The sequence below is a fragment of the Podarcis melisellensis genome (genome assembly GCF_964234715.1).
Source record: "Podarcis melisellensis genome assembly, chromosome: 9".
In the NCBI taxonomy this organism is placed as follows: domain Eukaryota; kingdom Metazoa; phylum Chordata; class Lepidosauria; order Squamata; family Lacertidae; genus Podarcis; species Podarcis melisellensis.
Window position 1 is genome coordinate 7,471,870 of NC_138541.1, and position 10,402 is coordinate 7,482,271.

At 45.2% G+C, this 10,402-nt stretch overlaps 1 long non-coding RNA gene across 1 annotated transcript; it reads right to left on the reverse strand.

Annotated features, from left to right (window-relative positions):
* Positions 1–735: 735 nt before the first annotated feature.
* On the reverse strand, positions 736–6,727 carry LOC309377883. The gene is made up of 3 exons (XR_014171761.1): positions 6,271–6,727; positions 2,879–3,028; positions 736–810 (listed from the first exon to the last, which is right to left on the reverse strand). It is a non-coding gene; the product is annotated as an uncharacterized lncRNA (long non-coding RNA).
* Positions 6,728–10,402: the final 3,675 nt, after the last annotated feature.

A 10,402-nucleotide genomic window follows, 5' to 3' on the forward strand; every position in this document is an offset into this window, starting at 1 on the left:
AATCCATTGAAACCAGACATTATAAGTTCATCTTAGGTTGGGTAGTTAGCAAGTCTCTGTGGCTTTGCATAAGGTTTTGTATTTTTCTCAGAAGATTGATAAAAAATGTATAATTATTTTGGTAATTATTGTGTATATATTAGTCGCCAATGTGTTGCATGAATCGTACTACTACTATGGCTGTTTAAAACAGCATCACAATGCTTTCAATGTATGGGTTAGATGTAGCCTTGGTCTCCTTGATGGAAAACTTCCGCTGCCTTCCCCTTCAATGACGCCACTTCGTGATCTGTCATTATGATGCCGCCTGCATCCAGTGGCTTATCAGCTGTTCCTTCATGTTTAGACATTGGCAGGGTTTCCTCTACCCAACTTCTAAAGACTCGAGACAAGTTTGCTTTCCTTGCCATCAAGGCAAATTAAAACAACGTCAATGAATGAGGGCAGATGGCACAGATGCAAATTAATCAAATCCATCAGAGTCTTTTAAGCTGCCCCAAGTGTAGTTTTTGCTCTGTGTGTAATTTTTTTCTTCATGTATTACAATACTTTGCAGGAGGAATCGGCTTTTGTTCACGCGGACAGGCTGTCTCGCAGATGGGAAGCTAGCCAGGTGCCACATTAGTGCTTTCTTTGAGAGGATTGTGAAGATCTATTTTCATGGCTGCGGCCGCAAGCGCATGAGCCCCCCCTTGGCAATTTTCACTGCACAAATGTTTACCAATATGCCATCGTGTTAGGAGGATCTGAGGCAGGGTTCTCAAAGGATGCAGATCAAAACACCTTGTTGGGTAATTCTGTATGAAAGGCCTGCAGGCAAAGATGATAGATATGTTCTAAAATGTAAATGATACCAAACGCTAAGGCAGAAATAGGGCACCTCAGACCCAGGGGGGTGCACATGTGGCCCTCCAGGCCTCTCTTTCTGGCCCTTGGGATTCTCACCAAGCCATATTCCTTGGTCCCATCCTTAGCTGTTTTTGCCCTTGCTTGACCAGGTGCTTCCCAGCCAAAGGAATGCACATGGCAGAGAATTAATGCTTTATTGTCAAAGATAACACAGTTGCTTCTACAGCTCTGGATACTTAAGCACCCCGATCTAGTGTCTAGGTGGCTATTCCCAAGTCTGCGCTCTATGGTGCAGTTGCAGCAATTGGTGAGCCCTCCACCAGTTCATGTTCCTTCCCCTAATGGGCTGCATACACATAGCTGGAGACTACGCGTGCGTGGAAACTGCCTCTGCTCTTCCCACTTCAGTTCTCTCCTGGTGCTGGGAGACAGTGTTGTGGGAGATGGTGGGGAAACACTGGCCTGCCTCTTCCTCCTCTTCTTCTGACCCATCCTGTACTCCACTCTCTAGCTCTAAAGCTTCTCCTGCCTCTGCCTCTTTCCTCCTGCCTGGTACATGTCCCCACAAATCACTGGCCCCCTCTCCTGAGTCAGACTCCAGTCCCACTTCCCTTTTTACATCCTCGTCCTGGTCCTGCCAGTCCCTGACACCTGGCTGGCTAAAGGATAGAAATGGGCGTGTGTAGAACCTAGTACCCCATCTGCTTCTTCTGCTTCTTCTTTGGTGATCACTCGTAGCTGAGTAAGATTGTCTTCCATAAATACAGTTTTAACAATAAGTCCATAAGTGACTGTGGAGGCCAATTCTGGATTCACACGTCCTTCCACAGTGGGGACATTGGTTTCCAGGCAGGAGCTGATCACGGTGTGGATTTACCAAGTGTGTAGCAGCCCTTTTTAGGATCCACTCTGCTCACCCTGAAAAGGGGGAGGGGCTAGAAAAGGTGCCCTAAACATAGTCTGCCTCCCTTTCCCCCTGACTGGACCCCCAGTGCGGTCACCACCTAGCAGTTGTAAAAGACAAATGAACTTTGGAACATGGAATATACAGACTTTGTCAGATAACTCAGAAAGCAAGCATCCTGAACACAGAACTGCCATCATTGCAAGAGAGCTGCAATGTTTTAACATCGATATTGCAGCGCTTCAAGAGACTCGAAGAGCAGGCGAGGGACAACTGAACGAAGAAAAAGGAGGCTACACATTCTTCTGGAAAGGTCTATCTGAACAAGAACATTGAATACATGGGGTAGGCTTTGCTATAAAAAACGAACTTGTGAAGCTACTGTCAGAAATCCCTACTGGCATTAATGAGTGACTCTCAACCCTTCGAATAAAGCTCACCAAAAACCAACAGGCTACTATTATAAGTGCTTATGCACCAACACTCAGTGGCGTAGCGTGGGTTGTCAGCACCCGGGGCAAGGCAAGTAATTTGTGCCCCCTAACCTGTGGATTTGCGCCCCCTAACCCGTGGATTTGCGCCCCCTTACCCTAACCCCCAGATGTTGCGCCCGGCCCCCCCCTGTACCCCCCACACTACGCTACTGCCAACACTGGATGCCGATGAAGACATTAAAGAATTTTTTTACTCTCAGCTGGATACTGTCCTATCAGAGACACTACACATTTAAACCAGGATCATACAACTTTAAACAGTCATGTCTTTGCCCTACACTAACAACATTGGGAACTGTAGTTTGTTATGGGTGCTAAGAGTTGCTATGAGATCCGTGCTCCCCTGGCAGAGCTAAAATTCCCTGGATGGTTGACAGTCAATTGCACTTCCCAGGGAAAGAGCAAAGGGGTATTCACATGGTTACATTCAACAAGTGTGCAACCTGTGTACATGTTAGTTGAGCTGTGCAAATCAACAACTCTTTCACACAAACAACTAGCACCTGTGTTCACTGTCATGTGTGAGGAGGCCTCAAGACCTGCACCTTGTTTGTGGACAGAGAAATTGAGCAGGGATTGGGGGGGGGGGAATGACCACAGGACTGAAATCTTTCCTGGGAGGAATAATAACCTGTGAACGAGGCTCTGCTTGTTGGAGCATCCAGGGCTGAGCTCACGTTCCAGGGAGGAGGAGGACTCAAACCGAACTGAAGCCAGCATTGCATTTACAGGCCTCGTTCCTGCTGTTTTCATTTTGTTTAACGAGAACTTAACAGGTGAACTGTGAAGAATGGAACAAAGCTAAATGAGAGAAAATTATCAATACAGCACTAACAGTATTAGCATTAATTGAATTATAAACGACATTAGCAGATAGTCTACTTAGCAGGCACTGTCTGGGAGCTATTAGCCCATAAGAAAATCCTTGGGATGTGCTTCTCCATCTAAGGGCTTGCCAACACTGACTGCTGGGATACACCAATTGCTCCTGAAAAGGCAGATTTATCTCTTGACACACAGCTGATCCATCAAAGTTTTTCACTCATTCTAGTAGGTAACCATGGCTGGGAGATCCCATCAGTGTCTGAAGTATGAGGCTACTTTAATGTGCACTGATCAGTGAAAAATTCAGTATTTCTTACTTGCTTCCTTGGGATTTTTTAATTTTTTGCTCCCCTCCCCCTTTTTGCTATGGTGCATCTCTAGCTCTTTGACCCACCTGAAGCCCTTTAGTGAAAGGGCCATCAAAAGCATATTTTGTACAATGCTTTCCAAAAGAGCAAAGCCTGAGAACTGAAAAGTACAAGCCTAGGCTAAACAAATTTATGAGTTTCATTCAGGCAATCACTTGGGGGCACAGACTGACATTGGGAATGTGCAACATGGGTTTTCACAATTGTCAGGCAGCATGGGGGCCCAAGATTTGTTAGGACTAGAAAACACCAGGGCTGTGCGCTCAATAGTCTCTAAATCAGGGATGGGCATACTTGAAGTTTATCAGATCTCCTCCTCTAATTCCCAAGATCTGTTGCCTACAGACAGGGGAAAGTGGCATCTTATTATTCTTATTCTTATTATATTTATTTATACTCCGCCCATCTGGCGGGGTTTCCCCAGCCACTCTAGGCAGCTTCCAACAAAAGATTAAAAATACATTAAAATGTCATGCATTAAAAACTTCCCTAAACAGGGCTGCCTTCAGATGTTTTCTAAACGTCAGGTAGTTGTTTATTTCCATGACATCTGATGGGAGGGTGTTTCACAGAGCGGGTGCCACTACCGAGAAGGCCCTCTGCCTGATTCCCTGTAACTTCACTTCTCACAGGGAGGGAACCACCAGAAGGTCCTCGGAGCTGGACCTCAGGTTGAACAATGGGAGTAGAGACACTCCTTCAGAACAATGTGCTTCTGAAAAAAAGCAGTACTAGAAGTGAACTTACCCCAGATCTCTTTCACACAAGAGCCCACTGCCAACTGGCTTTCTTATTTTCAATAGCCTAACTGAGATGGGAAAAGTCATCTTCGTGTTGCTGTTGTGAAACAACTGGGATTCAAGAACCTTTGCTGATCAACTGCAAATTATGCTGTGAGCTATCAGCAGATCTGTATCACCCCTGGAGGCTGGTTCCCATTGGAACTGGAGAGGTAGAAGGCAGGGGGTCGAACAGTAGGTGGCGCCATATCCAGCTAATTATACTTTTGTCCCCATTCTCCTCCCTGCTGAGTTCGAGAAGGGCTACCAGTCTTTGCAGCCAGGAGAATGGTGCAACTGCAACACCCCTCTTCATGTGTTGTGAATGATGAGTCCAGATTTTTGTACCAGCTGCTTGACAGAGGAGAAAATCCCATTTTCTTGCTGCTCTGGAGACCCTTGGTCTGGCCTGGTCCAGTTTCCTAGATTGGAAAATGTGGCATCTGTATCTTGCTCCTTAAAGTGACATCTGGTTCCTGAGGGTTCTGTCCTCTCCCCCATGCTTTTCGACATGCACATGAAGCCGCTGGGAGAGATCATCAGGGGGTTTGGGCTGGGTGTTCATCAGTACGTGGATGAGACCCAGCTCTACCTCTCTTTCAAATTGGAACCAGTGAAGGCGGTGAAGGTCCTGTGTGAGTGCCTGGAGGCAGTTGGAGGATGGATGGTGGATAACAGATTGAGGTTGAATCCTAACAAGACAGAAGTACTGTTTTGGGGGGACAGGAGGCAGGCGGGTGTGGAGGACTCCCTGGTCCTGAATGGGGCAACTGTGCCCCTGAAGGACCAGGTGCACAGCCTGGGAGTCATTTTGGACTCACAGCTGTCCATGGAGGTGCAGGTCAATTCTGTGTCCAGGGCAGCTGTCCACCAGCTCCATCTGGTGCAGGCTGAGACCCTACCTGCCCACAGACTGTCTCGCAAGAATGGTGCATGCTCTGGTTATCTCTCGTTTGGATTACAGCAACGAGCTCTACGTGGAGCTACCTTTGAAGATGACCTTGAAACTACAACTAATCCAGAATGTGGCAGCTAGACTGGTGACTGGGAGCGGCCGCCGAGACCACATAACACCCCTCTTGAAGGACCAACATTGGCTCCCAGTACGTTTCCAAACACTATTCAAAGTGTTGGTGCTGACCTTTAAAGCCCTAAATGGCCTTGGCACAGTATAGCTGAAGGAGCATCTCCCATTGTTCTGCCCGGACACTGAGGTCCAGCACCGAGGGCCTTCTGGCGGTTCCCTCACTGTGAGAAGCAAAGTTACAGGGAACCAGGCAGAGGGCCTTCTCGGTATTGGTGCCCACCCTGTGGAATGCCCTCCCACCAGATGTCAAACAAATAAACAACTGTCTAACATTTAGAAGACTTCTGAAGGCAGCCCTATTTAGGGAAGTTTTTAATGGCTGACGTTTTAATGTATTTTTAATCTTCTGTAGGAAGCCACCCATATGGGCTGGGTATAAAGAAATTCTTATTCTTATTCTTATTCTTATTCTTATTCTTATTCTTATTCTTATTATTATTCCCAGCCTGTCTGTTATTGCAAAATGAACCTATGAGCAAAGAGAAAGTGATAGAATGAACAAGTTATTCCGGATGACCCCAATTTTATGGTGTCAGAACGCAACCCCCCACCTGCTCCTTCAGAGGCGACACAGCAATCTGCACACATGCCGTGGCAACTAACTCTTCTCCTACTCTGCAGTGGAAGAGAAATCTTGTCCAGAGCAGTAAACCACTCTTCGTTCAGGCAAAACGTTTCCCCCACTCACAGAGATTGACTGAAATGGGCAGAGATTGCACGATCTCTGAAACATGCTTGCCACTCACAAATTGACTCCGTTTGCCGTCTATCACCCCAAATGCTTCCGCTGCATTTACTGGATGGCTTTAAGACTTGCTGTATTTCAAAAGCTGAGTTTGTTTCGGGGCGGGGTGTGTGTGTGTGTGTATGTGTGTGTGTGTGTGAGAAAGAAGTCCTTGTAATCCCATCATTCCACAGGGTAGCGTTACAGGACTCACCCGGGACACATTGACTCAATGCTTACTAGTGCCAGAGTCTATTTTCATTCACATCCTCGATGACTGATAAGGGAGCAGGAAACTCAGAGAGATGAGGGGTGCAATCCTGCTCTGTATTTGAAGATGTGGGGTGCAGAGGCTCAGTTACTTCACTAGCTTAAAAGATGGCCAATCTTGTCAAAATGTCAGTAGTGGTTTTTTCCTCCACAGGCTAGCTGGCTGGTTGTGGATTTGAAAGCAATTTCTAGAGGGTGAGGAAAGCCAAGCAAATACCCGCCCCAAGCTGGGTATCGTTAACAGGGACACATGCCTTTTATGGCCTGAGATCCTGCCTCTCAGCTTTTCCCTGTGACGTTCCTTTTCAAATGAGGCATCCAAATGCTCTCGCTCTCTGTGATTTCGTGATGCAGCTGTGGAAATGATCCAATTTGACACACAGTTCCAATTCAGTAGATACCTGCTTCAGGATGATTTCGGTGGAGTCACTGATCTATAGGAAAGAAAAGAGGTGGGATAAATCTGTGAGGGTGAACACACCACCAAGTGTGCAAGTGGTGATATTTCGTGATCAGTGTATGTGTGTCTTAGGTAGCGGTCACAATGATAATAGTGTCTGGTGCAGCTTTTCATTACAGGGATGGGTGACCTTTCCAAAACTCATATTTATTGGCTAGAAACCTTATTTTAGCTTGAAGGCCACAGTCCCTTGTAGCAAGCCTTATGGGGGCCACATGTCAGTAGCCAGGGCAAAAGGGGGTATAGGTATGATAATTTTCTGTGTAGCCACCTACGTTTCAGCCATGCAAAGCCAACTATTTCTACACACGTACACATACCTACATTTCAGGGGGTTGGACTAGAGCAGTGTTCCCCAAACTTAGGTCTCCAGCTGTTTTTGGAATACAACTCCCATCATCCCTATCTAGCAGGACCAGTGGTCAGGGATGATGGGAACTGTAGTCCAAAAACAGCTGGAGTCCCACATTTGGGAAACACGGGACCAGAAGACTCTTGGGGTGGGTCCTTTCTAACTCCCCAACTCTATGATTCAATGACCTCTCACCATCCTCCATGCAGGGGGGGAAAGAAGCACTATCACAGTTCAAGTATGTATTTTAGCCAGCTAAATGCACTTGGGGGTGTTGCTGGTGAACTCTGTGGCCCAGGAGTGTGGTTCTTCAACCTTGAGTCCCTTGATGTTACTGGGCTATAACTCCTCCTACCGCCCACGTTAGCCAATGTTCAGCGATGATGCAAGTTGTGATCTAACAACATGTGGGACCCAAGGCTGAACAAGACTAGTTTAGAGAGTGTCCTGAGGGACAGATTAAGAGGCCTGGGCATCCATGCTCAGCTCCTGGGCTTCAGGTTCCCCATTCCTTGTCTAGGTACTTTTCAGAGGGAAAGACTCAGAAAAACCTGGCAGCATTTCCCAAAACAGGCCAAGGTCTCAAAAGAGTAGTGGCCCTACCAATGTCTGTTGTCCTCCCCCAACCCCGAAACCTTCTCTGTGGGGGACAAGGCTACCAATGGCTACTAGTCACAATGTTGTACCTTCACTGGCAGAGGCTTTAAGCTTCTAAATACCAGCTGGTGGACAGTGTGGTGTAGTGGTTAAGAGCAGTAGTCTCGTAATCTGGGGAACCGGGTTCGCGTCTCCGCTCCTCCACATGCAGCTGCTGGGTGACTTTGGGCCAGTCACACTTCTCTGAAGTCTCTCAGCCCCACCCACCTCACAGAGTGTTTGTTGTGGGGGAGGAAGGGAAAGGAGAATGTTAGCCACTTTGAGACTCCTGAAGGGGAGTGAAAAGCAGGATATCAAATCCAAACTCTTCTTCTCTTCTTCTTCTGTTGCCCTCCGGTCCTGCTTGAAACGCAAGAATGCAAAAAATGTCTGTACAGTGGTACCTCGGGTTAAGTACTTAATTCGTTCCGGAGGTCCATACTTAACCTGAAACTGTTCTTAACCTGAAGCACCACTTTAGCTAATGGGGCCTCCTGCTGCCGTCACGCTGCTGGAGCACAATTTCTGTTCTCATCCTGAAGCAAAGTTCTTAACCTGAAGCACTATTTCTGGGTTAGCGGAGTCTGTAACCTGAAGTGTATGTAATCTGAAGCGTATGCAACCCAAACCGTTTTAACCTGAGGTACCACTGCATTAGATGTAAGTTAACATAAATTCACAATCTGAGATGCATCCTTGGAAATTCCTCTTTGGATAATGGTTCAAAGAAATAGCTTAAACATCACCAGATAGGACACATCAGGTCAGATAATAATTTCACCAGGGAACAGAACTAACTGCTAGGATGATATGGATTACCCTTAGCAGGGGGAAAGTATCCAAGATTATTGTTCATCTATATTAATCCTCTGTTGCTTGCAAACACTTTGACTCTTTGATAACAGTGCAAATCTGCAAAGGCTAAATCAGTTTGTCGGGTACATATGTATTTGTTGCAAACCACTGAATGCACAGATTACTCTCACCGTCACTGGCCCATGGAAAGTGTCGTTGCTGAGCATGATTTACACTCAGGACTCCAATCATAAAACATCTTAAAAGGAAGAGATGCAAGGCTGCCAGCAACTGCAGAAAGAGTGTGTTGTAAATCAACAGTTGGAGAAGTACCAGTTCCTAAAATTAGATTTTTCGCCTCAGAGACATTTATATATATATATTTTTGGAGAGGAGAGAAAGAAATATTGTTTTCAGACTTCACATATGCATGCAGTTGGATGGGCTGAACTGCAAGATGTGAGACTGAAATTGTGTAATTTTTAAACTGAGCCTGGTTGACCTGGTGACTGAGGATAAAGGAGCCCGGCCTGTGCATTGCCATCAGGATTGCTTCTGCTTCTTGCTTGTAAGAACCATAGAGGAATCCAGGCCAGAGTGGATGGATTTCAATAAAGTCTTAAACAAGAGTGGAACAATTTAAACCCACAAGAAAAAAGAGAGGCTGATTTAAACCTGAATGAAGACATGGGGTTATATCTGGATGGAAGGCCCATGATCTTATTCACGAGCAAGGATCAGTAGTGAGCACCAAATTCAACTTAACATGCTTAATTAAGGTACAGACACCCTATTCAATTAAAATTCACCTCTCATCCCTATTTGAGTAACACCACCCTGGTATCAACTCAGCCAGCTGCAAATTTTGTTAAATAATTTTTATTATTTTTTTCATTAATAACAATCCAATGTATGCCACATTAATGCAATACCAAATCATAATACAATTAAAAAAGCCAACTATCCAATTCCAAATTAAACATTTTTGGATGACTTCCCGTGTTCTGGTTTTCAGGGAGTGATGTTATTCTTTCGTCCTGCTCCAATCCTCTTAATTAAGCCAAATACAACAGTTCCGATCTTAATCCTTTATTTTAACAGCCACTGATGTTATGTAACATATCAATGTGAGATGTTTTGTTCGTATTTAACTATTCCATATCCATTAATTTGCAAGAGGAGTTTGCAGCCAGCTGCAAATCAGTGCCTGTTCACCTTAAAGGTGAGCCAGAAAGGACCCTCTCAGCCCCCCCCATCCCACCTGGTCAGTGCCTGAGGGGTTAAAGTACCCTAGGGAGCAAGAAACACACCCTTACACATTCCTTCAAGAGGGCCCGCAATGAGAGGAAGGTTGGGACAGAGTCCTTTCACCCACCATTTGTGCATGTATCTGCTGTTGCTTGTGATATAGTGGACATTTTCAGTTGGGTTGACATGCTTAAATTTGAATTCATATTAATCAATTTACTCTTAAAGGGAAACGAAGTATTTGCATTTTTTAAAAAATAAGTATAATAAATCAAAACTCTCCAATTTAGAAATTAAAAATCAGATTTTATTTTTATTTTATTTTTTTAAAAAAACTTGTTTCTTTTATATTTATGTGGTTTGGTTTTTTTTTTAAAAAAAATCATTTTCTGTCCCCTCCATACTCTGGGTTTGATGGAGAGTTGCCTCCCATATTCCCTTGTGAGTTGAGTAGTAATGTTTTGGCTACCTAAGGACACACATTCAGAAAACAAGTCTGCAGTTATTATATGATACCCTTATACGGACTGGAAGATAGTCCAAACTAATATCAGTGTACTGGAAGAAGCAAAGATCACCAGTGTTGAAGCAATGATTCTTCAACATCAACT